This window comes from Protopterus annectens, chromosome 12.part0, assembly GCF_019279795.1.
Source record: "Protopterus annectens isolate FY-2018-M chromosome 12.part0, PAN1.0, whole genome shotgun sequence".
NCBI classification, from domain to species: domain Eukaryota; kingdom Metazoa; phylum Chordata; order Ceratodontiformes; family Protopteridae; genus Protopterus; species Protopterus annectens.
This window is the reverse complement of record NC_056746.1, coordinates 1,474,685,753-1,474,706,854: the sequence shown is the minus strand read 5'-3', so window position 1 is coordinate 1,474,706,854 and position 21,102 is coordinate 1,474,685,753.

Here is a 21,102-nt window from a genome sequence, read left to right as displayed (position 1 = left end):
CAGGAGGAGCTGGTTTAAAGATTTCAACTCTAATTTGTTCCACCGTCTTACTATTATAGCCTCTTTCTCGGAAAAATGTTACCATTTTTTCCACTTCTTTTAGTTTCACATCCAGTTCCCTACATAGTCTATTTATTCTCATAAATTGACTTTTAATAATGGCTGGAAAAACATGTCGTGGGTGCATGCTATCGAAATTCAGTAAAGTGTTTTTCCAACAGGTTTTTCTATAAAGACTAGAGACTAGAGTACCTTCTTTAATACTTAGGTTCACATCCAAAAAGCTAACAGTTTCATTAGGGGCTTCCATAGTAAAAGTCAAAAAATTTGTGGTATTACTAAGATAGTGTAGGAAAACTTTAAATTCTTCCTGGGTGCCCCTCCAAACAATAAGTATATCATCCACAAATCTTTTATACAATGTAACTTTCTCAAATAGTGGATGATTGAACAAAAATGCTTGTTCCCATTGGAAAACTACTAAGTTTGCGTATGTATTGGCACATGGGGTGCCCATCGCGACACCCCATTTTTGATGATAAATTGTTTGCCCATACAAAAAGACATTATTCGATAATACAATGTCAAATAATTGACAAATAAGTATCTGTTTGTTTTTGTTAAAGCTCCCTCTGGATGAAATGAGTTCCCTTATAGCCTGAATGCCATACTCATTCGGAATGCAGGTAAATAAATTACATACATCCAAAGTAATCAAAAGATGCGTATCTTTGGACAAATGTTCTTTCAATTGCTCTATATGTTCCAAAAGTTGATACGTATCTTTAAGAATTGTAGGAATGTCATCCACTAATGGTCTCAAGGTTTTTTCAAGAAAATTGGATATGTTTTCAGTAGCCCAAAACTCTCCTGAGACTATAGGTCTCATGGGTGGGAGTTCTATAGATTTATGAATTTTAGGTAAACCTTTGATTATAGGTATTCTAGGATGTTCTCTATTGAAATAATCATATAGGTCTTTATCAATCTGTTTGCACATGAGCATATCATAAAGACTGTCTGCTATCTCTCTGCAAATGTTATCGAATGTCTCTTTAGATATTTCTAAGTAAGTCTGTTTGTCACTTAACATCATGAGCATAAGCTGGTCATATTCTTCTGTATCAAATATTACAATCCCACCCCCTTTATCTGCTGGTTTAAAATTGAGGGTGGGATCATTACATAATGACCTAAGTGAGGAATATTCTTTATTACTCAAGTTGAAATAACAACATTTTCTATGACCATCAAAGAAATATTCATAAATATTTTGTTCACAAATTTTCAAAAAACATTCTACATGCATAGGCAGGGTGGGTGAAAAAACACTTTTCTTTTTAAAGCTAGTATAGACATTAATACCATGTGCTGCTGAAGGTTTGTTATCAAAGTATAACTTTAGGGCTACAGATCTTGCAAACATTCTTAAGTCCAGAAGTGTATCATATAAATGGCTCCCCTGCGAGGGAATAAATGTTAGCCCTTTATTTAGTACACTGGCTTCTTCTTGTGATAGCACTAACCTGGAACGGTTAAAAAACAAATAGTTCAGTTCTTCTGGCATCTCTGTTGTTGTAGAGACTCCCCCGAGTGTTTCCGTTTCTTCCCTTGCCAACTGTGTACACGGTCTCTCTGTGGCGCTTGCTTCCGAATAGGATACGGTAAAAAATGCGTGATGGTTCGTTGAGTGCTGACTTTTGGAATAGCCCCCATCCTATGAGCATTCTTGTTGGCTTCTTGACAATCAGTCAAAGATGGTAACTCTTCTGGAGGCGTGAAAAAAGTTCCATCAGAGATAACGCTAATAGCATCAGTTTCATTATGACCAGTAGTGGTAGTTGGCGGAACATTCAACTTTCTCCAACTTTCGGCCTATCACCTTACTCTCTCCAATAGCTAAAATAATGGAAAAATGCATACACAGACAACTACTTGACCACCTTCTCCATAACAATTTACTTGCCAACTGCCAGCATGATTTTAGGCCATTCCATAGCACAACAACTGCCCTGCTATCCTTTTCTGACTCCATAAACAAAAATCGTAACAGTAATACTTTCTCCTCTGCACTATTTATTGACCTTTCAAAAGCCTTTGATATGGTGAACCATAACATGCTTATTGACATACTAAAAGCCCAATCACTGGACATACAAGCACTACAATGGTTTAAATCCTATCTTGAAAACAGACAGCAAGCAGTACTTTGGGATAATAATCTTTCTACTTCCCTCCCTGTGAACATTGGAGTACCACAAGGCTCTATTTTAGGACCTCTTCTCTTTTCATTGTTTATTAATGATCTACATACCAAAATTCCTCAAGCCACCTGCATACAATATGCAGATGACTCAACTTTAATTTGTTCAGCCAAGTCCATAACCTCTCTCCAGTCCCTCACTCAAACAGTATTTAACAGTGTTGAAAATTGGTTCATGCAACACTGCCTCCTTCTGAACCCCAAAAAAACAAAATTATTACTCTTTACTCCTACTCATAGGTCACCTCAACTACACTTCACAGAAACCTCCAACAATGGAACATCAATGGAATATCCCCTGACACTACAACCGATTTACTAGGAGTAACAATTGATAACAACCTTAGCTATGATGACCATATAAATTCTACAATAAAGTCTGTCAACAAAAAACTAGGCACCCTTTACAGAATCAAACCCTTCCTTACCCCTTCTGCCAGAATCACTATAGCCCAGACACACCTGATCTCTACCCTGCTCTATGCTTCTGCAATATATACCAATCTATCTAGAAACAACCTTACCAAACTTTCCACCAGTTACAATAACATAGCCAGATTTGCCACTGGCACACCCTTTAGAACTCATCATTGCCACAACCTCAGACAACTGGGATGGTTAGAACTGCAGAACCTACTACTGTGTCAACAACTTGTTATCACCCAAAAGATCCTTTATCACCCTAATACCCCAATCCTTACTAATCTGATTACCCCCTACAAAAATCTTGCAACACTACACTCAGCTAACAAGAGTCTAATTTCCACTAGTAATCTAACAACAAAGCTGGAGACTCACTTTTCACCAACACAGTTGCAGAAAGCTGGAACCAGCTTCCTAATGAACTTTCATCTCTTGTTTCCACTCATCTTTTTAAAAAGCATCTTAAAGAATATTTTAAAACTCACTGGCTTTGTCCTGCTCTACCCCTGACTGATATCTCTTTCCCCATTTCCTTTCTCTACACTTCTCTACCCCACTGTTCTATGTCACATACCTGTAATATTGATTACCTTCTTACTACTTAAAAAAATGATAAAAATGGTTTACAATTTAAAATGTTGTTCTTTTGATTGCTGTCTCTCAGATGATTGCTCTCTGTATTTGATCTTAGCTTTAACCTACTAAAGGACTCTATACAAGTTTATCTGAACCTCAATGTAACAATGTGCTGTAATTCATTTGACTATTACTATATTAATATAATCTCTGTCACTGATAATGCTTGGAGCTTTTCTCCCCGGGCCTCTACTGAAAATGGACATATATCCAGCTAGACTAGTCAGGTCAACAAATGTAAAATAAAATATAAATAAATAAAATATTGTCACAGTTACACAGTCTATAGTATTGCTGTTAGCACTGAACATGTAATAATCACAGGTCTCATAACTATTGTTAATCCCACTCATAACACCTCCACCTGATTTTTTGTTAGAATGTCTATTACAGTAAAAACATTTATACTATGATATAACTAGTTTCCAGTCGTTGTTCTTTAACTGTGTTTCACAAACAATAACAACATTAATGTTATGGGAATGTAGCAAATTTTTCAATAAGAAAAATGTTGTTATTAATACTCCTAGCATTAACAATCATCAGAGATACATCAAATGTTTCTAGCTGTGAGCTGTTAAATTTTTGACCTGAAAATCCTGCCTAGTGTTTGTCAAATATTGCAAAATATCTGCTGCAAAAATTCTCTGCCCTGATGTTGACAAATGCACACCATCCTGTCTGAACACGTGTGCCCAAAACTAGGCTTGGATCTACACATTTCCATTTTTTAAAACAAGACATTTTTACCATGTAGGCATTTACCCCAAAAATCATTTCGTTCACGGTGACCTGACTATCCTTTCTGTAGGTGATTTGTGAAAAATACATTCTAACACCAGTACAGGCTATCTTAGCTAAGATGGTTGTCAGTTCCCTAGTAACAGTCAGAGAATCCTTGAGGATGATATTATGTGTACTGACATGAATACAAACAGATCCATACTTCCTTACATTAAGGCACTCCAAGGCTTGTCTCACATCTTCTATTTTGATCCTGGCAAGCATAAAACTATGTGATGTTCATTATCTTCTCTGCAAATATAAGTATCAGTTCCTCTAATAATTGAATCTCTAATTACAAGAATATCTTTGCTGACCTGCTCTGAAGAATCTTCAGCTTCTAACACAGTAACATCTGCTCTATCAATTGTTATGAAGGCTAGAACTTCATCACTATTACTCTTATTAATCCCACTGTTTTCATTGCGTATTAAATTCTCATCCAGCTGGTATTGTAAATCCACATCTTGAGCCATGTAATCTACATCTGTCTGTCTCTTCTTTTTTTTCTTACAGTAATGGTCTTCAATCCTTCCATGTTCAGTTTTGATTTCTTCCTTTTCACCTGCTCTTTGCCTCTTTTTTATACCTTCTCCTTTGGAAAAATGATGCCCTTTTCTGTAGACTGAGGGTTTTCTGATAGACAGATATCATCATTCCCTGTAATGTGTGTGTTACATAACAAAGCAGAAGCCTTTTTACTACGTATTCTCTTTCCTTTACAGTCATTAGTCAGTTTCTTTTTCTTCCTTGTTATTTATTGTGAACTTATTCCTTTCTTTCTTCTTTTTGTTTCCTTCTAAACAAACTGGATCCTCAGATTGCTGAATACTTGCATCCAGAATTCCAAAGTTGTCAGGGGCATCGTCTTGTTTCATAGAGGTTGAATGATCTTTGAAGACAATAGATGCATTATTTCCTAAATGTGTTCTATTTGTTCTTTGCCTCATATTATTTGTCTCAACAGTCCAGCCATTAATATAGGAAACAGTTCTCCAAGCCATGTCAATTGCACAAGTGCAATCATCACAATTAAGTCTAGATTTACTTCTAACAATGTCAAGCAAATCATCCAACTTTTGACATGAGAAACACAGATCACCAGTGTTATCAGCTATTGCCTTTAAATATTCATAGCATTCATTACACTGTACAATATATTTGTGCATTAGCAAATCATTAATTGCATACTTATTTAAGGAATCCATATTCAGCTTCAAACAAATAAAATATTTTAAAAGAAACAAATAATCAAAATCAGTAGCCACAGAATTAAAAGCAAACGTAAATCAACTTCTTTGACAAAAAAAATCACACAAGCAATGTACAACTAAATACTAGAAAGTACAGTAATGTTGTTCTGACCGTACAAGTTCTGCAAGCCAGACACAAGCTGTAATTCCTTTACTATCACTCACAGTCGCACTTCTTTTTAACAGTAAAGACCAATAAATCACAAATCAGGGTAGGATTGTTTAGATATGCTCAGGATCTAGGGCACAAGTAGTTATCATTTCCTCCAAAACTCCTGCCCTTCCAGCTCCACCTGCGTCAGGTAGCTCTGCCCCAGCTGCTGGTGTAGTGGAGCAGTAGTAGTAGTGGAGAAGACAATTTTGTCATCCATCAGGAACTGACAAGACTGTTGGATAAGATAGTGGAGAGGAGCCTCAGTACCCGAATCAGCAGGATTGAAAAAGTCCCGCGTCATACTGCCAAATTGATGCCACTTTTGGGCACTGACCCAAGCAACTGATACAGGAGACAGGAATGACAGTTCTGAGTGTTTGAGTGACACTTAAATTCATAGTGAATTTTTGGGCTTTTGTCTTTGTCTGAAAAGATTTCAGGCCTGCATAAACTAAAGCACTGTTGGTGATTCCCTACTAGGTTTTCCCTTTGTTGATCGACTTTTTAAACCTGGTGATTTTAAGATGTCCACCCCTAGTGTAAATTGAGCATAAAAAGATTGTTCCTTTCTACACTGCTGTTGATATATTGAATTATTTACCTTACCTTGTGCTTATATTGAAAAAGTACATTTTGCCTCCCATTGGTTGTTCTATTGATTTACTTGCTCAGAATTCATTATCTAGCTGGCTGTTGGATAAAGTAGTGCATTTCTGCATCAAGATTTTGCATCTAGTGCACATGGAGGTAGCCTGGTATGTTTAGGTTGGGGAAACAACTAAGATTTCTGCATGTAGTTTCATTGGCTGGAGGGCTTATTAATCAGGTTGAGTCTATATATTATCTTGCTAAAAGATGTTGGCAAATAAACAGCGAATGCTGAAATCAATGAAAGGCCACATTAGTGACTTTTTCCCCCAAGGGAAAAAAGCACTTGACCTACTAAACACCACACAAATCTTCGAACCCTACAAAGTAGGAAGGCTTTGCCCCCACATCTCCCAGTGAGGGGGCTGTGGCCCCCACACCCCCTAACTAAATATACCAATTCTGGGATTGCACTACAGTGGGGAAAATGACAAATACCCGATGATGGCCAAGCGCTGTTTCCCCTGGGAAAAAAGTAATTGATGTGGCCTTTCGCTGATTTCAACATTCATTGTTTATTTGCCACTGAAGACATGGTCATTGTACATGTCTTTTGGCAAGATAATATAGACCCAATCAGCTTATCCTGTTTTAGTGCCTTTAGAATTTCTGTACAATTGAGTGGCCTTGGCTCAATTATACACAGCAAAGACTTTTTTGAATAATTACACTTTTATAATCTGTTTAAAGTACACTGCTATATCTGTAAGCAGGATTCATTAAACTCTGTGTAGGCTTCATGTAGAGCCTACATGGAGTATATCTGTGTACACAGCCACAATGTGCTCTCGGCAGCACACAATACATATTAATGTTGAGTGACATGCGTAAGTGAGGTTTGCGGTGCACCCCAGTAGTCTTGGCCACAAAACCTAGTTGAACAACATGGGTAATGAATCCATGTACAGGAGAGCATTAACATCCTGCCCCTATACCTCCCAACCTCTTAGTCTTAAACAACATCATATGTTACCATTTAGTGCCATCCATCCCAAATGACTCTTACAAAACCACAAATTTTATGAGGAATACCACAAAAATACCAGCCAAAACCCATAGCTGTATAGTTTGACTTTCCTCTTAATTTTTTTTTTAATGTGTGCTATGTTTGCATGGTGTGCCACAGCATTTAGCAATGCTTACCTCGCTTGCACATCGGGAACACCCATGAATCAGACTTGACCCAAACATCCCAAAATAGAAACCAGGTGCATTAAGTTGTTATTGCACAGCACTGTTGGGCATCATGCAAAACTGGTAAGTGGGGCTACACTAGGTGAATACCATCAAATTAACAATACATAGTAAAATACAAACTAAAGGTAACAAATCTTGTGGCAACATGTGTAGAGTGTTGAACTACAATATAGATGGTCCAGGGTTTTAGTCCAGGGTATGCAGATTTTATTTATACTGCTGTGACATTACAGCTTATACAAATAAACTGTTAGTGTAACAAAATAACAGTGGAATAGAATTGGTTGTAAGTTATATTTGGATACATTTAAAAAAGGTGTGCACTGCTTAGGATCACACAAACCAATGCACTTGTTTTACCGTGTTTGTGCGATGGTAAGCGGTACACAGCTTTTACAAATGTATCAAAATGTAGAGAGTGCACACTCTTAGTAAGCACAATTGTTGGAAAAATGTGCTATTTAAAGGTGAATAGGTGGTAATTGTACCATATACATTTTGAGCTCGTCCTTGTGCAGCAATGGCTGGCGTTGGTGAGGGAGTGCATTTAAAATCATAACACTTGGGTGTCCTGGAGTTTATTGGGCTACTGGTTAAGGACCATAGACCCCGGCTGCTGCAAGAGAACTACACTGGCTCCCAATATAAATCAGAAGCCTGGGATAGTTTGACCAGGTAAAGCAGACTGGCCGTAGGTGCAGACATCAGCCACTGCTGCCAGAGGTGCAGTGATGGGACAGTGCTGACAGTCCAATGGGTGAGGACTTGAGTCACACTGTCACCATGCTGATATCCATGGGACCTCAAGCCTTTTACTTCCATCCAAACCAAGGACCTCACCTTGTGTCCTTCATTGACCTTTCTCTTGTCTTGTCTGTCTTGTCTGCCTACAAATTCTTCCTCACCTTCCCAACTTGCCTTCCTCATAACTGCCTGTGTCCCTTCCCCAGCATTCCACTCTCTCCTTAAAAAAGGGGCACCTGTCCCAAAAAATATGAAAAGAAATGGGGGAGATAGGAAAGTGGTGAAATGGGGAGCAAGCAGGAGGAAAACAAAGTCAAAGGAAGGCAGGAATGTGCAGGAAGGATGTAGGACAGCACAATATCTATCCATTTCTTCAACAGTAACAAATGAGCACAAGTACAGTTTATTAGCTGAATTTGGACTGTCACCTCCACAAAGAGGGGTGACAACAACATAATTGCATTGTGAAACCAATTGGAACAAATTAAGTGTGTCAGGTAGACATGTGTGAAATGTAGAGCTATGTATGGAGCAATTTTTTAGCGGGGACAGGTGCCACCCCACTTTTTTAAGGAGAGAGTGGAATGCTGGGGAAGGGACATAGGCTTGTCTAGGGAAGGCAAGTTGGGAAGGTCAGGAAGCTTTTGCAGACAGACATGCCAAGAGACAGTGTCAGTGATAGACACAAGAGGGTGATGAACTAGTTGGTTGGGGTGGAAGTGGAGGCATCACTGACCTATGAGCACCATGTTTGTTGACAGTGAAAATCAAGTCCTCACCCACGTGACTGTCATCACTGTCACCTCACTGTGCTGATGGACTCAGTGTCTGACATCTGCGTGTCCTTGTATTATTCAGGATGATGATAGAGAGCAGTGTCTCCACTCGGCATAGGAGTGCACCAATTGTGTGGCACACAATCCTACACATCAGACCTGGAATTTCAGCTTGGGAGACAAAATCACCCCCTCTGCCTCTGGTCCCAAAGAGAACCACAGGCCTATTCTCTGGGGCAGAACTACCTGAGGATCCAAGTAGGGTAGGGGCAGCAGGGGTGTATATGCCAGGCTGCAGGCCAGAAGTGCTCGGTCTTGGTGCCATAGCCAGTGGAGGGAGTGTAGGCAGACCACGGGGATCTGGTCTACCCTGCTGTGCTGTAGTAATAACATAAAATTAAAATTCCATAATGAAATAAAACATAACACAAAATAATGGACAGAGTAACATTAAATACAATTTAAGCATATAGTAATAAATTAATACAAAATAATAGATAACAGAATTACAAACACAATGAAAAATAATATGAAAGATAAATGTATTTAACAGAAAACCAACAGTAGATTTTACATAATAAACAAACCATATATATATTAAAAAATAATTATGATAATGAAAAAATATGATTATATACATCATATAATAATAACAATACAAATAATAATAAAAATATGAATAAAATAAAAAGACAAATGAAGAGAAGGGGTGGGGTGAAAGAAAAAAAATAGCATTAGAAACCACACAGATAATATATGTAAATACCTAAAAATAATGTACAATATTCTGATACATTTTGCTTACAATAATACGAAATGCTTATAAATACCTTTATTAATGTGGTTACTACCCTGTTGCTAACACAGACACACTTTAGTGCAGATCATATCACATCCAGCAATCATTCTTGGGGGCATATATTGCACATATGTATGTTCTATGTACACTTACTACATTTGAGAGTAGGCATTAGGAGCCACAGCTATAGAGGTCTGCACTTCTAACGATATCATTCTGAATACGTAACCGTACTGTATTTTTATTGATGGTAACCTAAAACAGTATTCTAAGAGCTGGTGTTAAATATGGTGAGTGTGGTATTCAAACCTACAAGCAGTGTTTATTGTAATACTGTTCCTTTTCTTTGCAATACAGCATAATGCAAGCACTCTTTGCTTTTACACTTTATACATACATGTTCAGTGTTAAGATGACAATCTGCAGCATGTTCTTGTTGTCCCTAGTATATAGGTCATCCTTTAGATTGCAATATTAATGTCAAATTAAACAAGTACTGTATAATTTGGATATGTGGTTTACTAAATTACCACCCCTCTCTCTACTCTGTAATATTAGACTGTTGTTCTAAGTAACATACTAATGAATGCATGCTTTTGCTTTACAATGGAAAAATGCATATTCAATGTGATACAGGTTTTTTCCACAATAAGCTGTATTTACTCCTAATGCTAAAATAACAGTACTGGTAGTAAGTATACATACAACTTGCATCTGTCATCTTTCTCATTCTTTCTTCATAGGTCTGCACATTCAGTGCCCTTGCTGTTTTAGCTATGGGAAAAACAGAACACAACAGAATACCATTAAGAACACCAGTAATGAACATATGCAGCTGCTACCTCCTACAAGTAGTGCCTGTAAGTGATACTTACATATCTGTGGAGTGCCATCATTCCTACATTCCAAAATCCAGTGGTTGAGAGTATCCTTCCTCATCCTGAGGTCTTGATAATGATTCCTACACTGTTCACCAGTGTGGGAGATGGGGTGACACTGGACAGATCCCAGGACAAACTATTCCACACATCTGACTTATAATCTGGTCCATGATAGTGCTTCTGCAACAGTCAGGGACCATAATCATTCACTAGGAGTCCAACAAACCCTTTGGTCTCCTGTACACCCTACATTTGAGACCGAAATCTCATAACCTCTCCCTGAATACCAGCCATGTCCAGTGCAGATGAACACCAGTATATAATGACTTTTCCCACCAATTCCAGTTATGATAAATACTTAGAATGCACACTATTGGACTTTGCAACATTTTAAAATGATGCACACTGCTTAGCATTGCAAAATTATGTTGCCCACGTTTGTGAGATAGGAAACAAAAAATGGAGTTTATTTATACAGATATTATCATCATTATGCAACTGACAATATTACTGTTTCATGCATCAGGAAAATACTTAGGATATGAGAAATACTAGGCAAATGCTATAACTCAGGGTGACCATAATGTGAGGTGGGACACCATTGAAAAAGAGAGCTAACTGCTATAGTAGAACTATGGACCTTATACATGGTAGTCCTACACTCACAGCTGTTGCCAGTAGAAAGATTAAAGAATACATATACATGTTTAATTATGCTGCTATGTAATGCAAGGACACATTGGTAAAATACAAGTTACACTCCTTGTATTAGAACCCAGGACCACATGAACTTCAATCCAACACTTAATATTTGCAGTCACAGGGGAGATTACATGAAAAGCTACTACATTAATACTGATCCTGAGGTTCGCACTGTTACACGCAGTGCAACGGCAGTTAGCGGGTTTGCTCTATGTAGACTGACATAAAGTGAATACATCTGAGGTCTATTTTTATATGTCTGGATCGCATCTGTTAACTGGCTGGTCCACTTCTACATTTCGTGCACTGCGACTATGTGTGCATAAACCAGCTGCGCATAGCTGATGCCATTTATGCTACATGCAGTAACATGCAAACAGTGGCAACAAATATTAAGATAAAAACAAGTGATAATAGGAAGCATATGAAATCAATGTATCACACACACTACTGACTATGTAACTACACAGGAAATATCCCTACATACTTCTAAAATCCAATTCCACCATCCGATGCACATGCCAAACACAGGATGGGTGCTTTAGCCCTGTGTTTTAAACACAACACTGTTGCAGCAAGCAGCAACAGGCATCCAGCACCATACCTCTTAATGTCTTATGGCAAGGAATCTGGACAAAGGCACAAATAATGGGTGGACAAAGGCAAGGCACAAATAATGGGTGGACAAAGGCATAAAAATAGGGGCACTCTTCAAATATTGCTCTTACATACTTAGGAAATGGATAGAATAGCAGGTTATGCATTAGCATGACCTTTCTGAAAGATATGAAGTCTGAAACTCAAATGTGTGCCATTACTTCCTAAATTCAGTCCTCAATGATTTGCCAGTGATGTTACAGAAAACAAAAATTGAATGAGAAACACATCAAATATATGAGTCCAACATCTGGACATTCTGCAAAAATTTGTACAGTTGGGAGTGAGGTTCAGCACACAATCAAATTGAAAATAATGTGCTGTCTTAATAAAATATTACATTACCTGTACATTTAGTGAAATATTTATTTATTTATTTATTTATTTTTATTTTACATTTGTTAACCGGGCTAGTCTAGCTGGATATATCTCCATTTTCAAGGCCGGGCCCGGGAAAAAGCTCCACATAGAACATAACAGTGAGACATACTTTTAAAAAACAACAAGAATACCAAGACAACAAAGACAAAAATAAACAAAAAATGAGTACATTACAAATTAATAAACTAAATAAATCAAATTCACAAAATTATCATTAAATCATTAATTAGTCCTGAAGAGAGATAGGACAGTTTCAAGTTTCTAATAATACAGGCTAACAGGCATGGCCATCCCTAATACACAAAAAGGTAAAAAGAAGAGAAGAAGAGAGTGAGAGAGAGGAATGAGAAGATAGGAGGATAGGAGATAGATAGTAGTCAGAGAGGAGAAGAAGAGAGACTAACAAGGAATAAGTAAGAAAGGTAAGAAAAATAGGTCAGAAAGGTGAATTAAAGTGAGTGAAGGGGAAAGGTATACTAAAAGCATAAGCACCAGGTGAGGTTAAGGGAGGGAGGGTTAAGGGGGCAAAGCCAGTGATTTTGGAGCAACAGTTCTGATTTTTTTGACAGTTTGATTTGTTTGTGTGAGAGGTAGGTTTGATGGGTAGTTGAGTATTTCACATTTACAATACTGCACTTATTGATTACACACCCCATTAGGATGTTTGCTTGCAAATATACATCAATAATTTACATATCTGTGTTTCTTGGTCATTCATCAGTTATCTATCCAGTAGTCTGGGACATACAGTGTGTACATCATTCAGTATCATAGCATTTACAAGGTCAAATGATATTAAATGGGAATAATATGATATGCAGCTGCCAACTAAGGAAATGCAGGTTGGATGTTACAAACAAGCACTGACTGACCTTTTGGGGGTGGGGGAGCAAAGATGTGTTTCTGCTATGGTATTGACAAAACTGTCTTGGTCTGGTTACTCTACATGTCTGGCATCCTGTCTGTTGTATGATTTAGTTATGGCTGATAACTGTTATCTGTAATGCTACCCTAATGCAGAATGTATAGTGATCTTGGAGGATGGTTTTAGCTTCCTATGTGTTGAATCAGAGTGCTATGCTATGGCTTGTCTCATAGTCAATACAAAGACTTAGTGAGCATGGCTATGTCTGCCTTCAACCAAACCTGCTGCTGGTTCCTCCTTTGAGTCATCATTGGCCTATGGCTGTGGTGAGTAGGCATTCCCGGTAGGAAGTGTTCCCTATCCCCTTGATGATCCTGCTACAGCTGTTTCCACTATGATAACTTGGGTAGCATATCACATGCTATGAGCATTGAGGGACATGTTGGTGGATTATAATGGTACCGTCAGCCACAGATATGTAGGCACTGGAACAGTGAATACATTAGCTGAAAAATATGATCTATGGCAATAATGTTTGACTGTGTGTCTCATTATGGTGTGTGTGTGTGTGTGTGTGTGTGTGTGTGTGTGTGTGTGTGTGTGTGTGTGTGTGTGTGTGTGTGTGTGTGTGTGTGTGTATGTGTGTGTGTCATGTGTGCATCTCTGATGGGTTTCCTCAGCCATGACTCTAGCATATCGCATGCATCCACACGTAAATGCGTCTTGGAGATATCCACCATTGCACACATCTGGTGCAGATGGGAAATGTGGCACATATGCAAGACGTACTAACTGCAAAGGTTGCCAGCACACACATTCCACCTGATTCCCAATACATTACACATGACTTGACAGTTGTTCGAGTGGTAGACCATATGGGAAATGTAGACCCTACCATGTTCCCCAGGTGTTGTTCTCTTGTGTACATGGCTGCGATGTATGGCACATATTACTGGATAATAGTGCAATATGTGATACAGTTGTAGCATACCTGTGATCCTCTCCTCAGAGCTCATGTTAAAATATATCTGCTCCCTGCCATGTTGTTGCATAGCATGCAGGAATGTTCAGAAGATACTGGATGCTGATGCCTATGAAACACCAAGCATGTCCCCTGGTAGCCTGTTAATGGTATCTGTGGCTAACATACTAACTTCAACACATACTTTATGTTCCACTTGGATGGGTTCCCTGCATTTGGCTCTGTATGAGACTCAAGGCTGCAAGACGTTCCACATTTCCTTTACTGTGTTCTTGGCCTGCAAATTCCACATCCTCTCTGTCTATGGCTACTGGCAGCAGGAGCAGCATTGCCTTCAGCCTGTAGCACACACAAATGTATATAAATTGTAGCTGCTACTACCAATCTGTTAGTGCTTACATTGTATCTGTACTGTACAATTCCCTCACTGCACATATAAGAAAGGGCATGGTGTCTACATTGATTCCTTATATTTTGAGTAGCTCCACAGGATTGGTTGATTAGCATGCAATGCAGCAGTGCATGCTGCAGTTAGCATCTTTGAAACACAGACTAGGTCAGATGCAATCAATTAGTAATGTACACAGTTATAAAAGGCAAATGTGTAGCTAGGCAAACCAATGTGCATGAGAGTTATAGCAGATTTCAAACTCAGGCACACATTTATATTGGAACAGTATATTTCTACAGAAGAATATTGTACTCCATCAGGTATATATCCATTTTGTTATCTAAATAATGAATATTTTGGAATGCACTTAGGACTGATGTAAAGTAAATCAGTAAGCATTTGTTAAAACACTCATGACATAACCTTGTTACCAGCCATCTGAGAGGTACAGAGGATATAGAGTAGACCGATGGTCTAATGCTGTGTGATAACTGTGTATACATGTTTCATGGATAGGTCCTTTGAGAACTCTTTGGAAGTTGCACTGCTGTTTGTTTACCACATTTGTCCCTTACCCTGTTATATTTTTTTGGGGGTGGGGAATGAGTCCCTGATGCAGCACAAACTAGAATGGACTGTTGTGTTGGGTGTGTGAGCATAAGTGAGTATCTGTTTTGGCACAAACAAGGATATGTTCATCATGCTACTCTCCTTGTTATGTAGCCCCCGTGTTATTTGTTGACCACTGTGGATTCTTTAAATTGTAATCAAGTGGTGAATACCGAGAGCTTTCCTGTACTGACTTATCTGTACACTTTATTTCTAATTATGTGATCCTTATATGTGTTATCATTATTTTGTCTTTCAGTAAAAAATATGCTCGCTCAGTGTAGGCCTTTTTTTTTCAGAGGAAGAGCATGACCTCATCATTGAAGCTTTAAGGCAACATCATGCAGTACTTATGTCCACAAGGTGGGCAACATGTCACAATGTGTGGCCCTGTGGGACAAAATGTCAATGCAACTGGGTGACAAAATCACAGCTATGAGCAGGTGCAAAACAGAGGCAGGGACATGATTCATGCTGCAGCGAGGTGTGCTGCTGAAGTGGCATGTGATCGTCAGGTCACCTGTGGTGGGGCTGAGCAGAACAACACCTCACCACCACCGAGGAATTCCTGGCAAATTTTGCCACTCAGGAAAGCTCCCAGAAGTCCATCAGCCAGTATGTTCTGGACATGGGTCCCACTCCTGTGTCTCAGGAGGAGCTTCCAGATAGGTTCATAGGTTTGTAGGCTGGTACTAAGCTATCAGCCCTAGGGCCTATACAAGCCTAGCCATAACAATTCCCTGGATATTTCTTCCCACAATATTTATTTCCCTGGACCCCTGTCTAGTAGGGCGACTGACGTGATCCCCAAGGTGAATTTCCTATCTCCCATCCAATCGTCAAGGTTCCATTTGAAAAAGGCCAATGAGGCACTCTGATTGACATGTATGGGAAGTCTATTCCACAGTATGGGGAGTCTCTAAGTCAGGAACCTATCCCTCCAGCATGTTTTGTTCATTGTGATGACAAGGTTTAGATCCCTGGAGCGTGTGGCTCTGAGGGATTGGGATTTCTTTAAGTGGAGCATGTCCAACAGCTCAGGGTTTTACATGGCCTTGTATGTTAAGCAGAGATCACCTATGAGCAGATGATATGCCACAGAGTATAGCTGGAGTTTTTGTAGACTGTCAGCATAGGCATCTGCTTTAGGCCTTTGATTCTTTTAGTGAGCTATTTCTGTGGCCTTTCCAGCTGTTGCAGATGTCTTGTAAGGTACATACCAAATGGGGTGTTGTACTCTATAATGGGTCTAATGAGGGATGAATACAGTGGGACAATGACCTCCTTTTTTCTGGATGTAAAGCCGTTAGTGATGAGGTGTGCCATATAGAAGGATTTTCTGACTGTTGTGGCGATGTGGTTATCGAAGGTGAGACCACTGTCCACCTGTGTCCCTAAATCTCTCATCCCACTTTCAGTGTTTAGTGTACTGACACCTATGTGGTAATTCATGGGTACATGTTTTTTCCCAAAGGGGATAACTATACATTTCTTGGCATTAAGCTTGAGCCCATGGCTCTGGCACCAAGCATCTGTTTCTGTAAGGCCCTTTTGTAGAATATTCACATCATTTGGGTATTCAATAATGTCTCCCAGTTTGCAGTCATCTGCAAACTTTGATAGCCAGATTCCCTTAGTGTGGGCCTGTACTTCAGAAAAGTAGATGCCAAACAAGAGCGGTCCCAGGACTGAACCCTGAGGTGCTCTACTTGTCACTTGTATGGAGCTGGATTTGGAGTCAGCTACTTTTATACTCTGGGTTCTGTCAGTAAGCCAGTTGGCAACCCATTGAGTGACATTGGGATTTATGCTCAGCTTAGTAAGTTTGTCTATGATTCCAGAGTGGGAGATGGTGTTGAAGGCCTTGGCAAGGTCCAGATAGGCTGTGTGGACTGCCTTACCCTTGTTCACAACTCTGGAGACTGATTTGAAGAAGTCAATCAGGTTCAGGAGACAAGATCGGCTCTTCACAACCACAAACTGGGTGAGGTCCAGTGTTTGAAGGTTGCCAATGTCTTTGTTTATAAGTTCCATGATAATGCGTTCCATGCCCTTGCAGATCAGGCTCATCAGACTGATGGGACGGTAGTTCCCAGGATCCAAGGTGGATCCCCCCTTGTAGAGTGGGATAACTGTAGCTGTGCACCACTCAGTGGGCACGAAGCCTGAGGTGAGGATATGATTAAACATGACACTTAGGTCAGGTGTCAGTTCATTTTGTAGTTCATGTAGTACACAGCCCGGGATGTCATCTGGTCCCATGAATGCTGTATTCTTAGCTTTGGAGAGTGTGGTTTCTACCTGTGTGGCCGTGACTACCAGAATTTGGCAATCTTTTGGTATTGAGATGGGCCCTTTAGGTGGTGAGAGGGGGGGTGAAGTTGGCACTAAATCAGTCTGTCAGGATCAGTATATTTAATGCCATTCTGTTGTAACTCAGAGCAGATCTGAGCATTGCCATTTAGATTCTTGACATAACTATAGAATGCCTTTTGGTTGTCTTTGGAATCTTTGGCAATTTTATTTTCGTAACTAGCTTTGGTGGATTTTATGAGGGATCTCAGCTTCTTACTGAGGCTGGTAAGGATGTTTTTTTCATCCTGGGATTTTTCTCTTTTCTGCAACAGTTTCTTCCTTCTGTTGTATAGCTTGTTTATGGCAGGGGATCACCAGATTAGCTTCCTTTTTTTGGAGTAGAGCATCTTGGTTCTATCTGAGATGGCACGATTCATGCACGAGTAGATGTCCTCGTACAGTGCCTTAATATAGGATTCAGCAATCAAACTTTCAACTCCCGTCTGCATGGGTGTCATGAAGTTTGTCACTTCTGACTTGAGTAGCATGAAGTTGGTTTTGGAGAAGTTTTTTACGGAGGTTTCCTTAATGGGGGGTAGGGGTGGGGTGTGGATGTCAAGGATGATTTGCTTATGGTCAGACCTGACCAATGAGAGTGTGACCACTGGTGTGGAGCATCTATCTCCCATGTTGGTAATGACCAGGTCTAGGATATTGGAACACCTGTTGGGACAATGGATTAGTTGTTCCAGGGCGTTGGAATTTATGAATTCCAAGAACCATTGGGAAAAGGTGTTGGTACCCGAGTAGTTTTCCCAGTTAATGGCAGGGTAGTTGAGGCTTTGTTAGATCATCGGTAGAATACTGTTGCATGCATTGTGTAATAATGTATATAGTTTTAATGTGTGGCAGGTTGATTTTTGGTGGGGGTCTTTAAGATAGCTGCAGTTTTCAGGTCATTTAGAGGTTGTCAGCCACATTCTTGTTAACATTGCAGTTACTGTTGATATAGATCATGAACAATATTAGCCCCTGTTATACCGAGAAATGTGGTGCTGTTGCCATTACCCATCCCTTTACATTTTCCAGGGTTATCAGGAATCCAGAGGTCTAGGCCTCCAACAGTTGGTAAGTGGAATACATTTATGTCAGTAATGTAGAAATATTCCAACATATCTGCTAAAGTGTCATCTCAGGCCTGCTGTATGGATTGCTGTACTGTCTGCATATTTGTTAACTGTACAGATATTTGCAGAATGTCCAGATGTGTGACTCATATGTCTGGGCCATATTTAAGATCATAGTGATTGAGTTGCAAACTATTGACAGGTCATTAGAGTGCAGACATAAAATAATTACAGATCTCACATTACAAATTGCATACCACTCATTAATGTCATGGTGAAGCAATACCTGCTATTCTAGCACCTTTCAAGGTTTGCAGACATAAAATAATTACAGATCTCACATTACAAATTGCATGCCACTCATTAATGTCATGGTGAAGCAATACCTGCTATTCTAGCACCTTTCAAGGTTTGTAAGGGCAATGTGTCACAATGATGCCTTTTCATGGGCCTTTGTCCACCCATTATTCCTGGCTTTGTCCACATTCCTTGCTCTAAGAGGTTGAGAGGTATGAATTCTGTAATAGTGACAACAGTCTAAATTGATTAGCATATATTGCAGAATAGTAGTGCAGGTATTAATGTATTCCTGTTTTCCTTCCTTTTATCACAGGTGAACATGAAAGTTTTTCTGCGTCCCTGATGCCACCTGATGTCAATGTCTCATCATAAACAAACCAAAAAGCAAACCAAAAAGCATAGGTCGGCAATCCACTCAATCCACTCGATAATTTAATGTAATGTTAGCGCTTTCGTCTGCCAAAGTCGACAAACTTCTTCAGATAAAATAAAGAGGAAATTACATCAAATAGAAAATGCTTTAAAACATCACTTCCGTTTTCCTTAAAAGGTATTTAAATAACCATTTTGAATGTGTAAAAATAGAAAACATTAATTAATAATAAAATAATAATAATAGAAATAAAAATAGGGAATGAAGATATACTTCTCAACATATTAAAAGTTATTACATATGTCATCTGTCTAAGGACTTTAAATTCAATAAGCACTTGTCATTACAATTCTCGTTAAGTAATTTAACTTTGACATTGTAATGTCAAATGCTTATTATATTTTTATTTTTATTATTATTATTATTATTATTTTATTATTAATTAATGTTTTCTATTTTTTACACATTCAAAATGGTTATTTAAATAACTTTTAAGGAAACAGGAAGTGAAGTTTTAAAGCATTTTCTATTTAACTGATGTAATTTCCTCATTATTTTATCTGAAGAAGTTTGTCGACTTTGGCAGACAAAAGTGCTAACACTACATTAAATTATCGAGTGGATTGAGTGGATTGCCGACCTGTGCTTTTTGGTTTGTTTGTTTGTTTTTTACACATTATCAAATGTCTCATCATACTCTGATGATGATGATGGTTGCCAAAGTGAGGCACAGTCAGGGGTTGCAGAGGCTGATTCTGACACAGATTTTGACATCCAGCAAACCCATCGTTATCATCAGACACAGCCAGTATTCCTACTCATACCCAGTTCACCAAGGCCATAGATGTTGAACAACTGGAGGGAGAGAACATTGACAAGAGAAATGTTACTACTACTGCGGCTTCAGTGACTGTTGACACTAACCACAGCCAAACTGTGGGTGAAGTGCCCCACAGGCAGATTGATAGGGGTGTTCAGAGGAGGCCTGCTGTCCCTCCTGAACCTGTTGCAGGTGTCTCACCAGGTGTCACTTGACGTATGTTTAGGGCTGTCATGGAGGCACAGGCATGCTCAGAAAGGAACTCCAGGAGAATGCTCAGGGTTATAAATGCAGCACAGTCTGACATCCATGACTGCCTCCGCCATGTTGTTGATTCCCTGGATCATTTGAATAACATGTTGGAATGGGATGTGTCTTTGAGGGAGCACAGAGTATCTGTCATGGAACACACATTATCTGTGATGGAATGTCTGCTGTGAAGGGAACATCTGACTCATGGATGTAGGTCAGCAACTACATCTGCTGAGAGCCAATGTGGCCATGCCCAGTCACTGTCCCAAAGTGGCAGTACATCCACTGCTCAAGCAGGGAGTGTGCTGTCCACACCCAGACATAGCAGGCCATGGGGGTCATAGCCCTGAGAGTTTCTATGAAGGGAGTACATCCAGCAGACATTGATCACCTTCAAGTAGTAGCACAGCATCCAACCTTGGGTGTGGAGGTGCCAGTGCAACTTCTGGCAGAGCCTATTCTCATGTTCAGGGGTTGAGACAATGAACTGTCAGGTCTACCATGCATGGCTTATAGCTGTCCAACATACAGACATGTAGGGCTAGCACTGAGCTTAGCCATGTTCATACAGACACTCACACACCAATGTCACATTGGGGGCACCTACAGACAGGCATGCAATATTTACCTTGTCCAGCTTGCCTGATTCCCTTGCTTACTCACACACACACACACACACACACACACACACACACACACACACACACACACACACACACACACACACACACACACACACACACATACACACACGCACACTTACCAGCCTTTTGTGTCAGCCTAGGCCTCTT